Genomic DNA, 23279 nt, shown 5'->3' on the forward strand with positions numbered 1-23279 from the left:
AGAATATAATAGAGTTGAAAAAAAAAACCCAAAAAAGAAACAAACTCTAAATGGCTTAAAGAGTTAAACATTAGACAAGATACTAAAAAACTCTCAGAAGAAAACATAGGCAAAACATTATTTGACATATATATCTGCAGTGTTTTCCTAGGGCAATCCACCCAAGCAACAGAAAATAAAAGCCAAAATAAACAGATGGGACCTAGTTACACCTATCAGCTATTTCAAAGCAATAGAAACCATAAGCAAAACGAAAAGACAACCTATGGAATGTGAGAAAATATTTGCAAAAGATGAGACTGAACATGGCTTAACTTGTAGACTATAAAAATAGTTCATACAACTTTATAAGAAAAAAAAATTAAGAACCCAATCCAAAAATGGGCAGAACAACTAAACAAGCAATTCTCCAGTGAAGATATACAAATGGCCAATAGGCATATGAAAAAAAGGCACAATATCGTTAATTATCTGAGAAATGCAAATCAAAACTACAATAAGCTATCATCTCACACTACTCAGAATGGCCACCATTCAAACATCCACTCACCATAAATGCTGGAGAGGCTTGGAGAAAAGGGAACCCTCCTACATTATTGCTGGGAATGTAGTTTGGTGAAGCCAATGTGGAAAACAGTATGGAGATTCCTCAAAAGACTAAAAAAAGACATCATTTGATCCAGCAATCCCACTCCTGGGCATATATCCAGAGGGAACCTTAATTTCAAAATATACCTGCACCCCAATGTTCACAGAAGCATTGTTTTCAATGACCAAGACATAGAAGCAACCTAAACGCCCACTGACAAATGACTGGATAAAGATGTAGTATTTAGATATAAAAGAATATTACTCAGTTGCAACAAAGAAGGAAATAATGCCATTTACAGCAACATGGATGGACGTGGAGATTATCACACTAAAGTGAAATAACTCAGACAGAGAAAGACAAGTAACATAATGATATCACTTATATGTGGAATTTTTAAAAAAGATACAAATAAACTTATTTACAAAACAAAAACAGACTCACAGACTTAGAAAACAAACTTAGGAGTTTGGGATTAACAATTACAAACTACTACATGTAAAACAGACAAACAGCAAGGATTTACTGTAGAACACAGGGGAAAATGTTCAGTATCTTGCAACCTATAATGGAAAAGAACCTGAAAAAGAATAGACTATGTATATGTACAACTGAATCACTATGCTGTATACCTGAAACTAACAAAACAGCTGTATATCTGAAACTAACTAAACATTGTAAATCAACCACATTTCAATTTAAAAAAAAAAAGATAAGCTCTAAATAGCTGTATTCAAAGAAAATCTTCAACACTTACCTCCTACAAAAAGTAAAATGGGAATCTTGAGCAGGACCAAATTATACTGAATGAGAGGTTACATACCTTCTCCAGCACGTGGCCCATGGTACACATACATCGTGTTTTCCTTCAGGTAAGAATGGCCCTTACTGCCGAGGGAGCGAGTCCTGCTGGGACAAGGCCTCTGTGGCAGTGGCCTCCTTGTCACCGCTCCATCTCACCAGAAGGCCAGGGTTTTCAGAGGGGAGGGAACACAGAGCTCATACACTTCAGATATATTTCCTGAGAAAAACTGTGGAAAGACCAAATTCACCTGCAGTGCAGGAAACATGAGCATGGCCCCTAAGCAGACTGACAAGCCCGAAGCAAGACGGCCCGATGTTCACATCGGAACCAGAACAAAAACCGTCTGGCCCCAGTTAAACGATCACCATCTCACCTGCAATGAACTGTTCGTACTCAGTGTCAGGGATGTTTCTGTTGAGACTTGAGAGATCAAAAAAGTCAGACCAGGGAATCCGGACCTGGTGGATGTCCAGGCTCTGCCAATGGTAGAGGCGGCCCCAAGAGGGTATCACCAGCACCGACTCCTCCATTTTCAGCAGGGTCTTCAGGAGGAAGGCGATGTGGATACAGACGCCCCTACGGAGGCTGAAGCCCTCTGGAGGGTTGACATAACACAGAAGGTACCTTGCAGGGAGCAAAGGAGAGCGGGTCTTCAGGGCCAGGTCTCTGCACTGGAATCCCGGCTTAGATAGAACAGATACAATGGGAATCTCTGCACAGCACATGGCCTAGACTCAAGACACGTTCAGCAGCTTCTGGTTTGTATAGTGGAGGCACTGCCCACTGATCTCTGTGTGGCCAATTATTTCGAGTCCGGGAGCACATGCAGAAGACATCTTGGCATCTGTCTATCAACGCTAAGCACCTGACTAGTACCTGAGCACCCGTTCTCCAGGAGCTCTCAAACTTCTTGGCCTAAAGACCCCTGTACACTCTTAATTACTAAGGACTTCAAAAGGCTGCTGTTTATGTAGGTTAAATCTATCAATAGTTCCTGTGTTAGAAGTTAAATAAGAACTTTAAAAAATGCTTATGAGTTCACTTAAAAATAATAACAACCTACTACATGATACCATTTATACTCTTAAGCAAAAAATAAGTATATTTTTCTAAACAAAAATCATTAATGAGAGGAATAGCAGTGATTTTAATTTCTGAAAATCTCTTTTGGACTGGTGAGAGCTTAATTCTATCTGCCTCTACATTACCTGTTTTGTGATATCACAGACCAGGTTTTCCCTGGAAAACCCCACAGGAAACTCGGGAGTGCAAGAGTGTGCAAAAGGCAGGTGACTTCCCGGCATTTCTACGAAAATAGTCTTGCATCTCAGGGGCCTCGGACTCACTTTGATAACTGCTGCCCTACCCTAGGCGAGACTCTCCTACACAAGAGCCAGGCAAGTGTCCTGGCTTCTTTAATGAGTTACCGCAGCAACACCCCTCCCTTCTCTGTGTTAATGTTTCCCACAACCTCCATTACTGCAGATGAGGATGTAATCCTCAACTGAGGCCTCTAATCCCAGAAGACTACCAACCTTGAAAGGGAGGGCCCGTCTACCATCTCTACACCCCACACAGTCTATTTTGAGTCAAGCCCTAGATAACTGCTAATTGACACTGACCCTTGTCTTACTCCTGAGTTTTATCGAAGGAGCCAACATCTGGATGGAACTGAAATTTCCCTGCTGATATACAAGGCTGATAAACCACCCTATTCCAACATCTGATTTTGGGGCTCTTCAAAACCCGGGTAAGGCCCCGCTTCATAAATGACGGGTCCTCCACCTGCCCTTCCCAGGGGTTCTGGGAGGCCGCGGCCACGCAGGGCTAGCCGGACTCGCGGTCCAAGCCCCAGAGCCCGAGGGGGAGGAAAGCCGGAGGCTGTGCCCCAGCCCTTTCCCCCCCGCCCCAACCCGCTCCCCGGCACCAAAGCCCTCCCCGGCCGCCACACCAACCCGGATCCCACCCCGGTCCATGTCCACTGGCCCCGCCAACGGCGCGGCCGTACGTTTACCGTCTGTGAGACGCCGCTCCAGAAAGGATGTCGGCCGCCGACTGACGCGGCCAGAACTAGTGGCCCGGCCAAGCAAGCCGCCATCCCCAGCAGCAAACACCGCCATGGTCCCGGGCAGCTGCACACTTCCGGAGCCCGCTGCCTGCCCCAGAAGCGCACGCCGGCCCGCGAGGAGCGCGGCGTCTGTATCCATGGCAACGCCGCGGGGCCCTCCCCTAGCGCTTGCGTCTGCGTCCTCCCGAGGCTAGACGTGCGAGGGCAGAAATTTCGGAGCCAATGGGAGCCAGGGCGCGGCCAGGACGGGGGTGGGGGGAGGCTTATGGGGCAGCTGGGCGGGGCCGGGGCGGGCGGGGCCGCGCGGACGTCCTCACCTGCAGGTGGCACCGGCCGGAGGCTGGGGCAGTGCTGCCACCAGTGGGCGGGGCGGCGGGGCAGCGGGGCGGGGGCACCCTCACCTGTCTGTGTGCGGGGCTCAGCCTGGGCTCCGGGGCCTCCGCTTGCACCGGAAGTGGACCCAGGCTACCGGTGGGCAAGATAGAGGACTGAGCCCAGGCAGGGACGGCTGGCCAGGTAGGGCACCTGAAGTGCAGATCCGCCAGGCCGGCTGCCGGCCTTGAATACGCGCTGCAAGGCAGTTTCCAAGAAGACGGGATCTGTCCCAAGAGGGGAGGTAGGGCAGGGTGCCAGATGCCTGGTTGGGTGCGGTCTTACAGGAGAGCCACGTTGAGAGGGTGCAGAGCAGCCCCTGTGTTGGCGGGGCTAGGAATTTGGGGTATAGGGTGGGGATGATGTGTGCCATGCCCTGTGGTCTCCCAAAGAACTCGCACCCCCAAGCAAAGGACCCTGCTCCCTCCACCCTTCACTGCATCCCCTGCCTTCCCCAGCACCACCGCCCCTGCCCCCGGAGTGTCCCATGACCTCTCCCCACACCAGGCACTGTCCCTGTGGTTACAGGTACTTATCTCCTGGTGGTTCCAGCCCAAGGGTGGGGGCTGTATCTGATCAGTTAGGATGCCTGGAGCCTTTGTATGAAACCTCAGACTATAATGCAGGCGTGCACAGAGGCCCCTCAAACAGGATTCCCTGCATTCCCTCCCCACCACGCACCCACAGCGCAGCTGCCACACCAGGCCAAGCCTACCGGAGGACCGCTGTTCCCTCTCCTCCTGTCCCTGATCAAGAGTGCACCGCCCACACTGCTGGGTATTTAGTGGGCCTTAGAAGAGCAGCTGGTATTTTCATGGACAAATATTTGCTCTTTTGGGAAGAGTTGAGTGCAAAGGGATGTAGGGTATGCCTTTTCTGTTGTCCTGGAACTGGTGACTAGGATGCAAACTTAAGTCAAAGCAGTTTTTAGAGAGAGCTGCAAAATATCTTACCCAAAGATCACTGTTCCCCAACAAAGGCAACACCACCTGGAGGGTGGGGTCCTGGTCCCTCTTTCTGGAGGTTGGGCTTTGCACCCTCCAGCTGGGACAGAGCCCGAAACAGCTCTGAACACGCTCCAACAGGCTTTCCCAGCACAAACTGCCTTTATTTTGAATCTGGCTGAAGGAAGCAGCTGAGAAATCTGGGTAAATCTTCCTGGGTGTAACCATGCCTTTTGTGCTGAATGAAAGAGCGGCACTCCACATGCTTACATCTTAGAACTGAATGTGTGTCGAAGCCTTCATGCATGTAGCATGTTGGGAACAGCGTTTCATGGTGAGGGGAACTATATAACTTACATGTGTATGGGGACGCCCTCACTCCAACAGGCTTTTCCTGCACAAACTGCCTTTATTTCGAAATTGGCTCTTGCTGAGAAATCTTGGTAAGTGTTCTTAGGTGTAGCCATGCCCATTATGCTGGATGAAAGAGCGGCTCTACACTTGTTCACATCTCAGAAATGAATGTGTGTTGAAGCCGTCATTCATGTAGCGTGTTGGGAACACAGAATTTCGTGGTGAGAACTATGTAAATTACATGTCTATGATGAAGAACTCGCTAGAACCGGGTATTCCAGTGCATACTGCCTTTATTTCGAAACTGGCTTCTCAGAAGCCTGTGGTCTCCACTGCAGGTCTGTCTCCAAACCCAGGGCCAGCATGGTGACTCTGCTCCCCCTGTCTATTCTGGAAGGTCTAGGTGTCCTCCATGGCCCTTCCACCATTTTTTTTTTTTGGAAAACTCCGCAGATGGAATGGGCCTGAGAACAGGAGAGCTGGATGCCAGAAGCCACAGCCCAGTGTGTGGCTCCTGGGAGGGGCATCTCCTCTCCGTGGGCTCTGATCTAACCTCCCCTCTCCCCCACCCCCACCCCTCTCCTCCTGCATTTCCTGATTGATCCCTGGATAATGGTCCATACCAAGAATGACCTGGGAGAGATTTTATGAGTCTTTAAGTGGAAAAAAAAGAAAGAAATCTTTAGACAAGTTACTGAAAGTAACTTCCAGCTTTACCGGGAAAGTCCTCATTCCAATGTTTAAGGCTAGTTGACAGGGTGTCAAATTGCTTAACCACTCACATCTGAGCAAGTGCTACCTCTCTCCAGCTCCCCGCAGCATCCACCTGTGGCAACTTGGCCAAAAGAAGGCAAGAAAGCTCTTTCCCCTCGCCAGCACCAGCGTGGCTTTGGAGTCAGTGGAGGCTGAGAGAAAGGGCCCCGCCCTGAGGTTTGGGGGGCCTCCAGCCACAGCCAGAGGAGCGGGGGTTTTCAGAGTGGCCCAGCAGGGAAACCAGGCAAGGCCACCTGGCCCAAGTCTTCCCTGCCCAGAGAGCCCCATGAACTGCTTTGGGCCACACTCCCCGTTTGGACCCCCTGCAAAAAGGTACCACGGGAGCCACACCTGAGAAGGCAGAAGGACAGCCCTTTAGCCTGGGGTCCCTGCAGGTGTGTTCTGTGAGACCTGTGGCCACATAAGTTCCTTGTCTCTCCAGGTCACTGAAGGGACTGTGCTGGGCATCTTGGTGGTCAGGGACATGGGAACACCTCTAAACTCTGAAGAAGGACAGAGAGACTCTTCCTGGAAGCAAGGATTCCAGGGAGACACCTTGCCCAGAACTGGAGGACTGTGTCCTGAGTAGACCCCTGGGAGGCAATGTGGGGCTGTGGGGTCCTCTTCTGAGAAGGGAGCAGGTGAGTTTTCCGGGGGTGGGGTCCTGCTTTGTCCAGACATGTCCTTGTGTAAGACTCATTTACAAACACCTCCAAGTCCACCTAGGGGTGGCCCCAGAGGTGGGGGTAGAGGAGGAGAGTGAAGGGTGCAGACTTAGGGCCCCCCGAGCCACCCAGGGAGCCAAGGGTCAGTGGGAACATCTTGGGAGTCTAGTGCAGGGGTGGAGGACGAGCACTAAGAACATGCCAAGTCATGCAATAAAGTGACCTGTGACCACGAGACACAGGTGGCCGTACACCAAAAGAGGCAGATAGAAATTTAGACCCAGGATCTGAGAACCTTGAGAGGGGCTGGAGGGTCCCAGGAACCCTCAGGAACAGCTCTTCTAGGGGCACAGACATCCCAATACACACATTTCTTATGGAAGCTTTTTGGGGTGCAGAGTGAGTTACCAGGATCCTGAACTTAGTATGGAATCCCACCCCCTTGTTCATCACGGTTCCTGGCAATAAATTGCTGTCACTTGTCCCTGGACATGCACAGGGGAGCTGACTGCTGTGGGGGTCACTGCAGGACTAGAATCTTCTGGTGTGTGCTCTGTGACCACAGAAACCCAGGGGGATTTCTCAACGGGAGAACCTGGAGACCATGCCTGCAAGGACCACCCTCATGGGATGGCCAAGGAGCTCGTGGTACCCAGGTCACCAAGTGACGAAGTTGTGAGGTTGCCTGGGGTATCCTGGGGGCATGTAGATTTCTGAGGTCAGCACGTGGGCCCAGCACTGCTGGATGGTCTGCACAAAGAGGGGCCTGCCCTCCTGATGATGGCTCTTAACACCTGCAGGGAAACTGCTCTCAGGGCTCCTGGAGGTCCATATTGAGAGTGTCCTGCCAGCCTTGTGGGGTCACCTTCCCCTGATGCAGAAGTAGACCTCTCTCCCTTGAGGCCCAGGGGACACCTGGCTCAGGTCCCACCTGTGTGCCCTGGACACGCAGAGCCCCAGAGCTCTGGCACAGCCTGGGGTGTGGTCGTGTCCGGGCAAGGAAGGCCCTGGGAAGGGGCTCATTCAAGGGCAGAGGCCACTCTGCAGAGATGCTGGACCTGGCAGCAATGCACTGCTTCAGTACTCCCTTGGGTTGGGTTTCCAAGCTGTGGGATGGAAGGGCCTCTCCTTCCTGCGGTGCAGTCGGGGGAACTAGATCCATCGTCAAGGTCAGCCCTGAAAATGGAGGCTACGCTACCTCCATTCCTGGAAAGAAAATCAGTCCCCTCCAGTCCAGGTGATTCAGAAAGTCATTCAGCAATGTTCGGGGCCCCCACTTTAGGCTTTGAATTAGAGCTGAGCGGCTTAGGAGGCCAGATCCCTGTCCGTGGCTCCAGGAGCAGGCTTTCTGCTGGGGGACAGGATCCTCACAAACACCTGTGTCTTTGTGGGACACTCCCCTCTGACAAGCTGGGAGGCAGGGTGTGGTTGTGGGAAATCGTGTTTACATGAGCAGAGGGCCACCATGTGGTGGCGGCACAGGAGACTGTGAGAATGAGTCCCACAGCCTTTCTGGAATCAAAAAACTGGCAAATGTGAAAAAGTGCATAATTTGTTTTATTGAACAGGCTGCTTATGTACGTTTGGAGGACCAGGTTCAAGGACTCAGCATCCCTCCAGGACAATAGCCTCAAGAGAAGAACAGACAGAGCAGGAGGAGATCTGGGGTTTCTCCCAGGAATGAGGTGGAACAGGGATTTATGCAGATTTGCAAGGAGTCCCCGACCACTGAGCATGGGGTTACAGCCCCACGAGACCCCTGTCATGTTTGGCTTGGGCTCTGGCTCTGGCCTGCTCATGTATTCTTCCAGCAGAGTTCCAGAAACTCAGAAGGTGGACTTAGAGGGGCTGCGTTTGGAACCTAGTGAGGAGGTGGAGGGTCCTTTATATTGAGTCCCTTCATCCTAATCACCGTAGCTGAAGCCCAACACCCCCCAGGCCCCCATGGTTGCCGTGGAGGGAGAACAAGCCTGGCAGGCGACCTAGGGGTCCCACTACTGTGTCCTTCCCTTGTCTTCGTTCCCTTTCACCGCGGATGGTGTGATTGTCTCGTGTCATGGTGGCCTCCACAATGTCCCTCCCAGTAATCTCTCTTCTCCATCAGGTGGGGTTCCCAACCCCTCTCAGCCTTCTCTGCATGGATGCTGAAGGACCAGGCCCACCTGAAGTTCTGAGCTTGAGCAGTAAGGTGGAAACAAAGAAACCAATGGAAACAAAGAAGCAAGTGTTTGTGGCAAAGCGCCCCACCACAGAGAAGCTGCCCTGAGTGGAAGGGAGAGTGTGGGCATGCCCGTTTGTTTCCTGTCTCCCAGTGCTCTTAGCTTTCTTATTGCCTACCTGCATGGTTACAACAAAATGATCTGCAAAACTGAAAATATTTACTCTCTCACTTTTACAGAAAAGGCTGGCCAGCCTCTGGTCCGGTACCAGGCAAGAGATTGGAGTTACTTTCCAGTTTGGAAACATCTTGGTAGGCCCAGGTTTGCAAAGGTTTTTAAGAGTAGTTACGGAGTTTTGCTTTTAAACTTTTTTACGGCTGTATATACTTGTGAGATGTGGTTGTGATGTATAATTCTGAGCCGGGATTTTCTCAAACTGTTTCTCACTTCTTATACCAGACATTCCTAAATTCCAAGTGGAACTGCATATTAAGGAAGCCATGGAATTTAGCTAAAGGATACAGATTTCATTTCCTTTTAAGCATCGATGTACCTCCATCATGGCAGTATTTGTTATGTGTTATTGATAGGGGAACTAAGTAGTAAACAGATTAATAGAAAATAGGGGATTTTAGGTACACAGGTTCATCTTTTCAACGTTGTTTGTAATATTTGCAGTTTAAGATGACCATTCCTGAGAAACAGGCAGCCTCTTAGAATGAAATAGCATTTCCTCTGAAATATAATTAATTTTTATTTTGTAGACAGCAGGAAGGGTAATAACACATCACACATTTGGGGACGTCAAAGAGAAAATGTAACTTTCTGGGAGCTCACTCCCCCGCCTCCCCCTGCCCTTTTTACTGTCCCATTCTCCCTGGAAGGCTCTTTCTTATCTTCTGCTCATGGCTCCAGTAACTCTTTCTTCCTCCTTGTTCCTCAGCTGGTAACGTTAGTTTTATACTTTGAACAAGCAAACAAGCCAACAGAAGAGAAATTTCACAAGCAACTCCCAGCACATCCGCTCGCCTTCTGATGTCTGTGACCTCACTCTCGGTGCCCCACTGCTTATTAAAATTGGCATCGAAAGCCAGTTCCTCCAAAAGTCCCCGAGGCCCCATCCCTCCCATCTTCTCTGGGTTGTCACTCCCAAAACCATCCTCTCTTTCACTGCCTCATCTCTTTTGTTCTCCTGCTAGTTGGCACCATCAGTATATAAACGTCCATCCTCTTAAACAAACAGCACTCCTTGACCCTAATTCACCCCCACCAATTGCCACCCTGTGTCTTTGCAGCAAATCTTTAAGGAGTTGTTTAAACTCACTGTCTGCATCTTCTCTTGAGCCATCCCCTTTTACACCCACTCTGGCTTTTCGCCTGATCCCTCGCTCTATGGAAACTGCCCTGTCAAGGCCATCAGTGACCCCATGTTGCTAAATATAGTGGTCAATTTTGACTCCTCATCATGCTTGGCCCCTCGGCAGCATTTGACCCAGCTCTTCCATCCCTCCTACCCCGTGTTCCTGCTTCATTCAACCTCCAGCCCATCGCTCTGTCTGTTTCTGCTTTTGGCCTGCTGGCTGGTCCTTTGCCAATGTCTCCTGTTTTTTCCAAACATATACTGTGGGTGTTCCCCAGGGTGCGTTCCTGGGCCTCTCCTCTCTCTCTCTGCTATTCCTTTGGTGGAAGCAACCCAGCCTTGGAAATTGGCATGCCATCAATTTCTCGATTTCTCCAAAATTCCCTGATTTCCCGTTTCCATCTGAGCCTTTATCCCTGAGACTCACATCACATTCTTTTCCTTTCATTCATCTTGCTTTCTCATTCATACATATGTTCTACTATGTAATTACTTTTCCAAATTTTGAATCAGTACATATATATCATGTAAAATGCTCAAATATGTATTATTTCCACTAAGATGCTAATTCTACCTTAGAACATTTCTGCACTTCTGTATTTATGTGAATAAAGCGAATAGTATTTCTACAAGCCTCATAGTTAAACACTGTGTTAGTTTGGGGCTATTATGTAACATGAAATAATGGTACATCAACATAGTCGTTTTTCATTTATTTTTATGTAACACTGCGATGAGGTTTTTGCCCTGAAGACTGGTTTTATTGAAATTTTACCTACGTTACGGACAGTCAGTTTATGTGAAAGCCCTCATTTCTCCCCTTTTTTGATATATGTTCCATTTGGCTATATATAACATATACCTTGGCATGAAACAAAATTCCCAAATCATTCACATAATACAATTAATATGTTTAAATTATATTTTTTAAATGTTAAAAAGAAAAAGAAAACAGATTCCTCTACCTATTAGGCACTTCTGTGGCAATATGTAATACACCCCTTAACCATGACATTGAAGAACTGAGCTGATACCAGCCCCTTTCCACCTGCTCAGCCCCACCTTTTCCCATCCCCTTTCCCATCCGGAGAGGACATCCCTCCCATTGTCCAGGCCCAGATGTTGGAACCATGTCCTTTCTCTCTCTTTCTTTTACACTCACAGACAGCAAATCCAGCTTGTTAGAAAATTCTGGATATTCTGTCTTAATTAAATACCTGCTCTCTGCTCCCCGCCCTCCTAAGAGCCACCTTCAGCCCTTCCTGGATACCAATAGCCTCCTGTTTCCATCTTTGCTTTCCTACAATCTCTCATCCACACAGAGTCAGAGGGAGCCTGTAAAAACATACATTGGGGGTGGTGGGTGTAGCTCAGTGGTAGGCCGCATGCTTAGCATGCTTGAGATCCTGGGTTCAATCACCAGCACATTCATTAAAATAAATAAATTACCTCCCCCCAAAAAACACAAACACAAAAGCATAAGTTGGACTACATCATCCCTCCCCTCAAAACTCACTAAGCGGGTCACCATGTCATTAGGAGCCAAAGTCGTCACAAAGGCCTCAGGACCCGGCGTGTTCTGCCTCTCTGCCCACACTCTCCCCCTCACTCTGGGGGCCTCTGGCTCCGGCTCTTCCTTCTTCCTCCGGATCTATTCTGCTTCAAGTTCATTACTCCGTGAGATCTGCCAGGATTGCCTTATTCCCTCCTGCCTGCCTCCCACCCCACCGCCATCACCCGAGTTTGCTCATATCACTCTTTTTTAAAAATTTTTCCAAACTCTTGCTACCCCAACATGCTGCCTGTTTCCTCTGCTAAAATTCTGAGCCCCCAGTGATGGGGAGTGATGTCTATTTTGTTGACTGATAAAGCCCGAGAGCCTTGGGAACGGTCTAGTTAGGAGATTCCCGTACGTAGTAGGAGCTTATACACATTTGCTGAATGAATGTAGGTGCCCTGGTCCAATCCGATGGAGCACTTCTGTGACGTGCTCAAAGAATAACTCTCCTTTCCACCTGAGAGGGGGTGACAACTTCCTTGGTGATTAAAGGCAAGAATTTTTTGCTTTATGCTGTTAACCTTAGGCGGAGAGACTGGGGGATCTTCATATATATTTTTAAATTTGGTTCACTCTGCAGTTGGTCTTTGGTCTCTGTATAATTTTGAGAAACTCTTTATGAGTGATCATTCTTTGATCAGATTGAACAGGTTCCAGGGGGAAGGACCAAGCCTGTCCCATCAGCCATCCTATGTGTCATGTCCTGGGACCCAGTGGATGCTCAGCATGTAAGTGAACCGACAGGAGTGAGTGAAGAGATGGGAGCATCTCATTATTGTGGCGGCTCTCTGTCCAATGCCTTGAGATTTGGGGAAGGGTTTACGAGTGCAGAAGGGAGAGGTCAGGTCCTCTGTGCTTTTCCTGAGTGCCCTGGTCTTACCCATTCCCCCAGCCCCCTCTGGGCAGCCAAGCCAAGGAGCTGGGCCACCAGGGGTTGTGCTGATCAATAATCCACCTTCACCCCAAGTCCGGGGGTAGGTACACATGGTTGTAGACACTGGAGTCAGGTCCTTAGAGGAATTCCTCACTGAACTATGTTTTGGACCTTTTATTTTTCTCTAGAACCTCCAGCTGAAGAAGATTGTCTTAGACACATGAAAGTTGAGGACACCTTCTGTCCCCTCGCAACCCAGGTGGGGCTGGGAGTCTGCTGTTTCTATAGCCGGTGGGCTCGAGTTGATTTGGGCATCCCTGTGCCTGAATTCCTGCAGTACACTCGGTGGTAAGGATGGGGGTGCCTGGCAGGGAAGGAAGCGGGTCGGGAGACTGTACAGCTGGGCTGATGTTAACCTGGGGTGAGCGGGAGCCTGCTGATGCATGGCATCTCGGGGCAGGGAACTCTCCACACTCAAGAGGGGTTCCCACTCCCGCAGGGGCCCTTTGATCAGGGTGCTGGGCTGTCAGGGGACCACAGGGGTCCCAGTGAGGATTAGGGTGCCTTCAGGCAATGGGAAGTGTGGGGTCCAGCGGCAATTGAATTAACTGTGCACCCAAACCCAGCCCCCACCTCTTTCAGCCTGTTTCCTAATCTGCAAAACTGGAATGTTTTTAAACATCTCACGGGGTCGTAGATGGGCTGGGACAGACTAGACAGTCAGGAGCTGGAATTCCTCTGTCCCCTGATTGTTTGCCTTCTTTCTGACTCTTTGCTCTCACAAGCTCAGTCTCTCTGTCTCTCGCTCTTTCACTTCTAACTTTCTCTCATGCTCTGGTTTCATTTGATTTCCAACCACCGCCCCTCCCCTCCGCCAATCCCCAGATGAGTGAACTTGATTTCTATGTGTCAGTTCCAAATTCCCAGGAAAGATGCTCTGTCACTCTCTGGATCTGTTGTCCAACCCATGAGTTGTGGCCAGAGGAGCGAGTCCCTCTGGGACCAGCAGATAGTCTCTGCCCAGCCCCCAGCCACCACTGTGGGAGCACATAGCTCTCCGTGGAGGAAGTACTGGCTGTGACCTTGTGTCACTAAGTGTGAATTTATGTCTTCTCTTGAACCACCTTCATCCTCCTAAACAAAGATGAAAATTAAACACTCCCGGGATTTGTGTCATGGAACACTCAGGGTGGAGGCTAATGGGGCTGGAATTTCTGCTGTATTTAAGGGGCTACAGTGAATCCCCAACGAGAGCCTGCAAAGGGAACAGCACCGGCCCCACCCGGCACTTAGGACGCTGAGTCTGCGTGACGTTGAGCCAGGCTTCTGACCACAGCTCAGGGGTCTGGTCTGACCAGTTAGCCTTTGAAACCAACCAGCTTTGGATTCCTCAATCCCACCCTAAGGTTTTACCTGAACCATCAGCTTCTGTATCTCTGAAGAGAGATGATGAGGGCCCTTCACGTAAGCCGTTCGCACAGCCCTGTTCAGGCCTTTGTGCTGCACGGTCTGCCCGGCGAGCTGACCGAGGTTGGTATTTTACTGATATTAGAAGTAGTCTGGTTTACCGATGTACTGTTTCACTGAACAAGCAACAGAAGCCACTTCTCGCTGATAAAAGCAGAAAAGGGACATAATGAAAAGATACTGGGAGGGTGTGTGGAGTGGTCAGGACCGGAGCCAACCCAGGAGTTGTAGGAGGTGTTAGGGAGCCCCAGGCACCAGGCTGGGAGGGGTGCTACCGGGCCCCCTGCCACCCCAGAAGGGACCCCCCTCCACCCGACCCTCCACCTCACTCACTGCAGGTTCATGTCCCGGCAGGGCCAGGTCACACTGAAGCCACCAGCACACACCTCAGTGGGGCAGCTGGCCCCGTCTGAGCTGCGGGCGTGCCTGGTGTGGGGAGAGGCCCAGTTAGAGGAAGGCGGTTCCTCTACTGTTCCGAGTTAAGGTGCAAGTCAGTGCCCATCACTCAGGAGAGCCAGGCTGGACGGACCTCATTGTGGTGACTAGGCTGTCTGAGTTCACTTATTACTTTCTATGTTTGAAGGCCCTGGAGGGAGAAAAAGTGAAGGTTCTAGTACTTATTTTGTGTTTCCCACGTACCAGGTGTGGTAAGCAAGCCACTTCAGACAAGGCCCAGAGCAACCACGTAAATAGGCCACGGAGCAAGTCGTGCAGTCAGGCCTCTGTGGTCCCGAAACCCGTTTCCCCATCGGCTCCATAGTTACCAGTGGAAACTAGGTGGATTTATGGGACTGTGTGCTCCTGTGGGGGCTGGGATATGTGTGTTTAAGTCCACATCTTCAGAAACTCGGCTAGAACCATAGCCACTGATTGCACAGTGGCAGAGGAAGGGAGGATTCCAGCCTCTGGTCCAGCTCGTGTGCAGCTCAGAAGTTCTTCCTCCTGTCCTGAAAATAACACCAGATCTGAGGGAGCTGCAAACCCACTGCTCTTCTTAGATCCCAGAAAACTGAGGGGGAAAGCTGCTCCCAACCCAGAGAGGTTGCAAAGGGAACAGCGGGCAGGCTTGGAGAGTCACAGCTCCCAAGGCAGAACCTGCTTTTGTAAGAATCCCAGGGGCAGGTAGATTTAACAGGTCCCTGAGGCCAGCAGGAGGCTCAGTGTGGGGAAATCAGAGTGTGACAACTCCAGGGGGCCAGTCAGAGGGGCCCCATGCTCTTTTTCATGTATTTTACATCCAGGACCGTGTCCTGTTCTCAGAATGAAGGTCAGAGGATAACTCCTCATTCTTCCTGCCTGGAAAGGAGAAAATAACTGTATTGAAATACACCCAGAACATTCCGTTTCATTGGGGGAAGTTGTTTTTTGTTTGTTTGTTTTTTTAATGAGAAATAATTTTACCAGAGCCTAACCAACCTGGGAGAAGGGAAATCCCTTCTGTGTCACCCAAATTGGGGTGGGGGGAAAGAGATACACTTGTGGAGGTCACAGCTCAGGGCACAGGCTCAATGAGAACTAATCACAGGACTGCAGATGCCCTGCTCTGTCCCGCTCCCCCAACACCTTACCTCCATGTCAGTAGGGCCCGTGTGTAATAACAGGAGTAAAACTAAAAGAAGTAAATGTCTCAGGAGTGTCTAGGGAAAACCCAAAGACAGCGGGGAGATCAAAACAAGGACACACAGGCTGTTTTAGCCTCTCACACAAATAGCTGTAGCAAACTACACACAGCCCAGCCCCAGTAGATAAACAGACAACCTCACAGAAGAAATTATTTATTTTGGTTCTCTTACCCAGTGCATTCCATGGTGCATCCTCGCCTAGAATTGAGTGGAAGCAAGTCCATCTCAGAAGGGACATAACTGAAGAGGGATGGCTTCCCAGACTCTGAGGGGCAGAGAGAGCACCAGCCTGGGTTAGAGAAACGTGAGGGGTGGGATAGGGTGTGGGCTGCCTTCTTCCCCAAATAAGGAACCTTCCTGAGGCCAGCACAGTAGGAGGGAGGGCCATGGGGTGAAAGCAGCCAGACTTCATCCTGAGAACTGATGGGATGCCTCAAAGGGACCATTCAGGTGCCCAAACTGGGCCCTGAGTGTGGGAGCCTGTCGGTCTGACTCAGAGCCCAGGACTGAGGTGGGCACACAGCAGGCCGGTCTTACTTGGCCGGATCCATTTCACTTCTCCGAAGCCCTGTGTAAAACATGAAGCGTGGATGGCCTGGTGAGCACAGCTCTGCCCTCAAGACCGGTTTCAACTCCTCTCTTCCCAGAGAACAGCATCTCTGAACCCATCCTGGGTGACCTCACAGAGATCACCCTAGTGGCCCAGGCTAGTGACCGGGAACATGTACCTTCCTGCAGGCAACCCCTGACGTCCACTGATGCATCATGTACTGGCAAAGAGTGAGTCCCTGTGCATTGGTCTAACAGCAGAGACTCTGCCAAAGGCCCAAGAGGTGGTGTGTGGGACATGCAGGGGTGCAGGAGTGTAAGCAGTGCAAAAGTGTAACTGGTGACAGGGGTGCAGGGGCTGTGGAGGGCGCAGGCATTTCAGGGGATGTGGGGGTGGAGGGATGCAGAATTGCAGAGTGTAGCAGGGGTTCGGAGGTGCAGGGAGTGTAGGGATGCAGGGAGGTGCTCAGGGACGTGGCCAGGATTAGAAGGCAAGTGCACATCCTTGCTGTCAGCCTGACCCCGGGAGGCTATTGCAATGCTTTGGGGCGGCGGCGGCGGCGGCGGCGGTGGCGGCTGGGAGGCTGCCCGGGCAAGCCGATCGATTTCTTCTCTTCCCTGCAGCCTGGCCTGGGGTGGGGCTTGGCCGGCGGAGATTCGCCAGATGTTGGACTCCAGGTAAGCTTGCTCCTGGGAGGTGGGGCGGTTAGGTCAGCGGGCGGCGGCAGCGGTAGAGGGGCGGAGCGGGGCTACCCCTGGCGAACGGGTGGAATAGCTGCCATTTTCCGGCTGCTGGGCCTGGGAGCGGCCTCTGCTTCCCCAGGTCGCCGGACACTCCTGTCCCACTCAGCTTGCTGAGGGCGGAGTGGGGGCGGGGCCGTTAAGGTGCGGGGCCCACGGGGGGAGGGGGGCTGCCGCGGGGGAGCCGGTCAATTCGCTCCGCTCTCCCCAGCGGCGGAGCGAGGGGCGGCTTCTGCTGCCCTAGAGGCGGGACGCGGTTCTCCAGAAGAGCTTGCTCCTGGGAGGCGGCGGCGGAGGCGGCAGGGGCAGGGGATGTGTTCCAGGGAGCTGCTCCATTTCTTCTCTCCCCCGCGGCCTGGCTTGGGGGCGACCTCTGCCGCCGGAGATTTGCCTGAGGTCCGACTCCAGGTGAGCTTGCTCCTGGGAGATGGGTGCGGTGCGGTCAGGGGGCTGGTAAGGTGGTGGCTGCGGGCATAGGGAGGCTGCCCCGGAGGAGCTTGTGGATTAGCTCCATGTCTGCACCGCGTGGCCTGAAGGCGGCCTCTGCTGCTCCAGGTCCCGGGACACCCCTGTCCCACTTTGCCTGCTGGGGGCGGGAGGCAGGGTAGTCAGGGTGCAGGGGTGGCGGTGGTCGGCGGCCTGCAGCGGGGGAGCGGCCCATTTTCTCCCATCTTCCCCGCGTCTTGTCCTGGGGGCGGTCGCTGTTGCCCTGTGTTACGAGACGCGTGTATCCTAGTCGGCCTGACCCCGGGAGTTGGACTTGGTACTTTGGGGGTGGTGGCAGCAGCGGCAGGTTTTCCCATGGAGCTTGTCCATTTGCTCCCACTTCCCCCCATGGTTTGCCCTGGGGGCGGTCTCTGTTGTCCCAAGTTCGCCGGACGTCCATCTCCAGGTCAGCCTGCTCCCTAGAGGAGGCCACTGTGAGGTCATGGGCAAGAGTGGTGGCTGCTGCGGGTGTAGGGGCTGCCTTGGGGAGCTGGTGGATTGGCTCCTGTCTCCCCGATGGCCTGGTGTGGGATTGGCCTCTCCTGCCCCAGATCACCAGACGCACCTGTCCCACTCAGCCTGCTGGGGGAGGGGCGCCCTGGGCGGTGACTTTAAGGTGCGGGGGTGGCGATGGCGGAAGTAGAAGACCTGCAGCGCGGAGCCTGTCAATTTGCTCTCCTCTTCCCGACGACCAATCCTGGGGGCGTCCTCTGCTGCCCAAGAAGCCGGATGCCCGTCTCCAGGTCAGCTTGCTCCTGGGAGACGGGCCCGATGCGGTCGAGGGGCAGAAGCAGTTGCGAAGGCCGGCTGCCCCGCCTAATGGGGCCACTTCTTCTCCTCTCCCCTGACCTGGCCTGGGGACGTCCTCTCCGGCGCAAGATTCGCCTGACACCCCACACCCGGTCTGATTGCTCCTGGGAGGTGGGCGCAGTGAGATCAGGAGGTGGAGAGGACAGGGGGCTGCCACTGGAGAGCTGGAGGATAAGCACCAATCTCTCTGGAGGCCTGACGTGGGGGCGGCCTCTGCTGCCCCTCGTTCCCAGGTCACACTTCTTCGGGTCATATTTCCCCGGGGTTGCAGTAGGGTGCGGGGGCCGCGGGGTGTTGGTGGGGGTATGAAGCCTGCCGCTTGGGAGCAGGGGGTTTAGCTCCCATCTTTTCCGCAGCTTGGCCTGAGGGCAGCCTCTCTTGCTCCAGGTCGCAAAGCAGTTTCCCTGACAGCTTAGCCACCAGAGGTGGGCAGGATGGGCTGAGAGCGCTGAGGCAGCCGCCAAGGCAGCGACGGAGGGGGCTGTCCCTGGCCAGCTGATCAATTTGTTCCCATCTCAACATTTGCTTCCCCAGTTTCGCAGAACGCCCTTGTCCAGTTTATTCTTCTCCAGGGAGGTGGGCGCAGTGCATGCAGCCCGAGGTCTGGGCTCTCCCTTGGGAGGGGCAGAAATCTCTTGTTCTCCTTTGTCTTTATTCTTCAGCGAAGTGGTTACTGGACGCAATTCTTAATTCTGAGAAAGTGTATCCTGTGTTACGGAAGAGCTGCTGGACAGTGAGTTTTCTGGGTGGATTTTCATATCAGCTGATGTCCCAGGCAGGCAGGAAAGCTATTACTCAGAGCTTCTTAGTCTGGGGTTGGTGATGGACCCGCCATCCTCACCATGCTTTTTAAAAATATGTTACTCCCCTCTTTTTCCTAGGTGACATTTTAGGTTATTGGGTCTCAGATTGCTGGCACACTCATCCCTGTTCTCAAACATTTTTAAACTTGGGTGAAGTGATCAGTAGGGGAAGATGATTTACTGAAAGGTAAGACTACTTAAATTCGCATTAAAGCTACATTCTGTCAATCTTTCTCAAATGATTTTTCTCTGATTCTAAATCCACGACCTAGTGAATGTTGTACTCCTGTGTAAATCATTGATCTTCACATCACATTTCTTGAGTGGTCAACGAGATTTGTTAATTAGATTATTCCTGAAAGGAAAAGTTCAGGCTTTTCAGAATTCCTTGTCTGATGTCACCCAGGCAGTCACAGTAGAAGACAGAGCTGATATAAAAATCCCTCAGCTGCCTGAACTGCAAAGCTTCTGGGATTACTGATCCCTGAAATGCAGGTGACTCTTGATGATAATCTGGGGGATGGTTTATATGATCAGATTCTTCCAGTCCTATAAATGGGTTCCGTGGCCCCAGCCCTGGGAGAACTGGTCATAGGGGCCATATCGTGAGGGGTGGGATGGGAAGACAATGTGTAAGAGCTGGAATCACTGAGATTCCACACTCGCTAAACACAGACTCCAGAGCCTAATTGTTGTCAGGTTCTGTTCTGGATTTGAGAGTGTGTTCATACATGATTCTTGCCCTTCTGGAGTCACTGCCTGGATGGAAGTAACCTTTACATAGATCTGTGGAGGATGACATTTAAGTAGATAGGCTGTTATGGTTCTCAGTGTGCCCAGGCTTGCTCTTCCAGGCCCTCGTGGGACTAACGAGAGTCATGTTATTCACTCATTCACTGATTTATTACCCTTGAATTGATCACTCGTCCCACAGTAAGTGAAAGTAGGTATCAGGAAGCTGAGTTTTGTCCCCTGTCCTATCACTGATTGTATCTGTCAGTCAGGCGCCCTGCGTATGCATTGTGAAATGGTGGTATTTCGTGCCCAATGGGGCAGCACTGTCAGTTCTGAGAATCAGGGGAGACACGTGGGTAGGACAGCACCCTGACACACATGGCACCCCCCACCCCGTGAGACAGAATTGTCGATGCTCAGGTGACCCGATGTAGACCGCGGTGCTAAACCTGAGCATGTTTAGTGATCCTGGTGGCTATGAAAATACAGACTACCAGTCGCTACCTCTGGAGACTCTGAGGGTGTGCACCCCAGAATTCTGCATTTTAAGAAGCACTTTAACGAATCCTGATGAAGAGATCTGAGTGTCCCACGGAGAAACACTGGTGTGCGAGACACCAATATTGAGGATTCTCAGGGAACGATGTCTTTTCAGGTTGGTCCAAGGGCCCTCACTTTAGACTTTTGCCTTGGGTTTAATTGTATGTGTTCAGAAGTGATGTCTTTCACTTCCAGTGCATGTCAGTATGCTCTGTGCAGGGATTTGCTCTCAGTAGATGGCAAAAACTGATTCTTCAGGTCACCGAGCTAAAGTGTGAACGATATTTTATTTTGGTTTTCTTTATAGCAATGCAGAGTCTCCCGAGAAGAGATTCAGACTGAACAGCTTTGTGTCAGACTTTGGAAGATGGCTGCTGCCCAAGGTGTTCTCTGGCAGTGCAATCACGAATCTAGGTCCCTCTTTCACTGCTACATCAATGGAGTGGACCACTTGGACAAGGCCAAAGCTGGTATCCCTACCATAGCCCTTTACAGTGATATTCCGCTCCAGGAAGCCATCAGAAGCAGCAGGTGGCCAGAGGAGGAGCCGAACAGACTCATGAAATCTGACATCCCCAACTTTATCAACACGGACCAGAACTCTTCCTTTGTGGAAAATGATTTCCTGATTTTGTAACTACCGATTGTTCTAGAAAATAAGCCAGTTGCCCAGAACTCACACAAAGACTTGAATTGAGAAACGTGCTTTGTCAGGTATCTTTCTGAAGATGCGAAGTCTGTCTTTGTATGGCAGGAAGCCCCCTTTCACAAAACTGAATGTGTTTGTGTCTGAGAGAGGGAAATGGAGACAGAAAGACGAAGAAGCAGAAGAGAGCCCCCTCAGAAGAGAGCTAGTTAAGGTGAGTTTTTGTGCCTTTAAAAAACATTTGGGGTTTTAGGGGGAACAAAGTATTTACACTGTCTTATTCTTCTCATTGGAAACCTTGGCCCCGTCGTCAGAGTCAGCGGCCTTGAACGGGGGTTTCACGCTGCGTTTCATCTGGCGCTGCCACTTCCACGCTCTGCCTTTAGCACGTTGCTTTGCCTGTCAGGGTTGCCACCCTTTTAACTGTAAGGTGAGGAGTCTGGAGTGGATGATCCACCCCAACTCTGCTGTTTTGCAAATTTCTGATTTCGTATTCAGATGAGGCTGGGATACACCTAGAGCAGTATAAACCAGGCCCTACCTCCTGCCTATTGCTGGGGCATCCCTCAGGCCTGTGCCTTCTACTCAACCCTTTTCTGAGCCCAGCTTTTGTCAGGAGCCCAAGTGCCTACCGGGATGGCAGGGGACTTGTCTTTCGTGGTCACGGTGGCCAAGAATTCTATTGGTTGTTCTGAAACAACTCTTCCGAGATCCTCCACCCACCCCTGCTCAAACCTAATGACAGCCCTACGGTTCCTTTCCTAGGAGGAGGATCAATCCATGGTGCATTTTATGACAATCCTGTCCCCAGGAATGCACGGAAGTTTATCAGCTGAGTGAGGGGAGGTGCCTCTGTGTCCCTGTATCTCTGTCTGATCACAGTTCGCGGCCACCGGCTACTGAACAAGAAAAGTGCTATTCACCATGTTGTGTGTTTTCCAAATGTGTAGGTGATGGTCTTGTGGCTCGTGCATGGGCTTTGATTTGGGATGGTGAAGGGCTTATAAATACCTCATCAACATGTATTCGAGATGGCCTGTTGCCACACAGATTTGATTCATGAAGGCATCAAGCCTGCACACTGGTTTGGAAACAACTTGGTTTTGATCATTCACACTGCATGCATGACTCGCTGCTAATCTCTGGGTGTTTTTTTCATTTCAGATTTATTCACTCCGTGTCTTGCTTAAGCTGAAAAATACATTTGTTTCACCAGAATATCCTCTGATTCTTTGTTTACACACATCCAGTTTTTTTAATTCCTTTAAAAATGATTCTGTGTTTATAATGCCTCCTAATTTCTATCATCTCTGTGTTGCCAGTGGCCTGAGACATGCACCAGATTTGATGCCGGAACTGTTCCACCAAAAGAAATCCCTTTGTCGTAATATCTTTTGAGGAAAATATTATTCTTTAAGGCTCTAACAGTAAATCGTAGAACAAAGCATGGAACATTTCTTGTAGTTAATACATGTTCATGCAAAAAGTAATGATATTTTCATTAAACAATGTTGATTTTAATAACTTTTACAAATGTGAACATTATTATTCATAATTTAAGTAACCAGATAAAACCAGTTATTTACTATGAAGATTGAAAACTATTTACACAGTCTCTTAATTAGAAGTAGCTTTATTAGAAGACTGAAGGGTATTTAAAAGATGGAAAAATACCCATGATGACACCATCATTTTTATTAACTAAATATCAAGAACTGTGCAGGGTTAAGATTTAACCCTCTGCAAACTGCCAAGTTAGCATGAGGTAGTTTGTGGATGCTGCCAGAGGACAGGACACTCCCCCAGGATCAGAGACAAAGGACTTCCAGCCAGCACAGCAGGCAGCCTGTGGTTCAAGTTCATATTGGTTCCTGAGTTCCTTTCCTATTGCTGTTGTAACAAAGGACCACAGACTCAGTGGCTTAAAGCAATACACATTCATCTTCCCACTGTTCTAGGGTGCAGAAGTGCAAGGTCAATGTCAGTTGCTAAAACCAACGAGTGGCCAAGGCTAAGTTCCACACCGAGGCTCTTGGGAGGGATTCGTCTTCCTACCTTTCCCAGCTTGCAGAGGTGCTCACACTCCTTGGCCCAGGGCCCTGTGTCACTGTGACCTCTGCTGCCACTTTACATCCCTGTCTCTGACTATATAGATATAGAGGAAGAGTCTTCTACATCTGGTATGGACCCTTTTTCCTAAATGGACATTGTATCCCTATTTATGTGCAGATGAAAACCCCTTCCCTCCAGGGTGCGGTGGCATCAGCTCACAAGATGATCACTCTGGGCTTTAAGTGTCCTCTTTGTTTTGTCATCAGGGAACTTCTCTCTCCATAGTTAGCTCTGTATTACATTGTTGTTATATTTTACCCGGAATTA

General features: G+C 50.7%; 2 protein-coding genes across 2 annotated transcripts in view; both read left to right on the forward strand.

Moving 5' to 3' along the window:
- Positions 1-23279, forward strand: part of LOC140686901 (trafficking protein particle complex subunit 9-like) — a 548774-nt gene that overhangs the window by 444436 nt on the left and 81059 nt on the right. The gene's annotated exons all lie outside the window — the stretch shown is intronic.
- LOC140686884 (trafficking protein particle complex subunit 9-like) overlaps positions 20890-23279 on the forward strand; it is a 245434-nt gene continuing 243044 nt past the window's right edge. Inside the window, exon 1 of the mRNA XM_072942049.1 lies at positions 20890-21114. The gene's annotated coding sequence lies outside the window, so the exon portion shown is untranslated. The remainder of the gene's footprint in view (positions 21115-23279) is intronic.

Source organism: Vicugna pacos, chromosome 18 (assembly GCF_048564905.1).
Source record: "Vicugna pacos chromosome 18, VicPac4, whole genome shotgun sequence".
NCBI lineage: Eukaryota > Metazoa > Chordata > Mammalia > Artiodactyla > Camelidae > Vicugna > Vicugna pacos.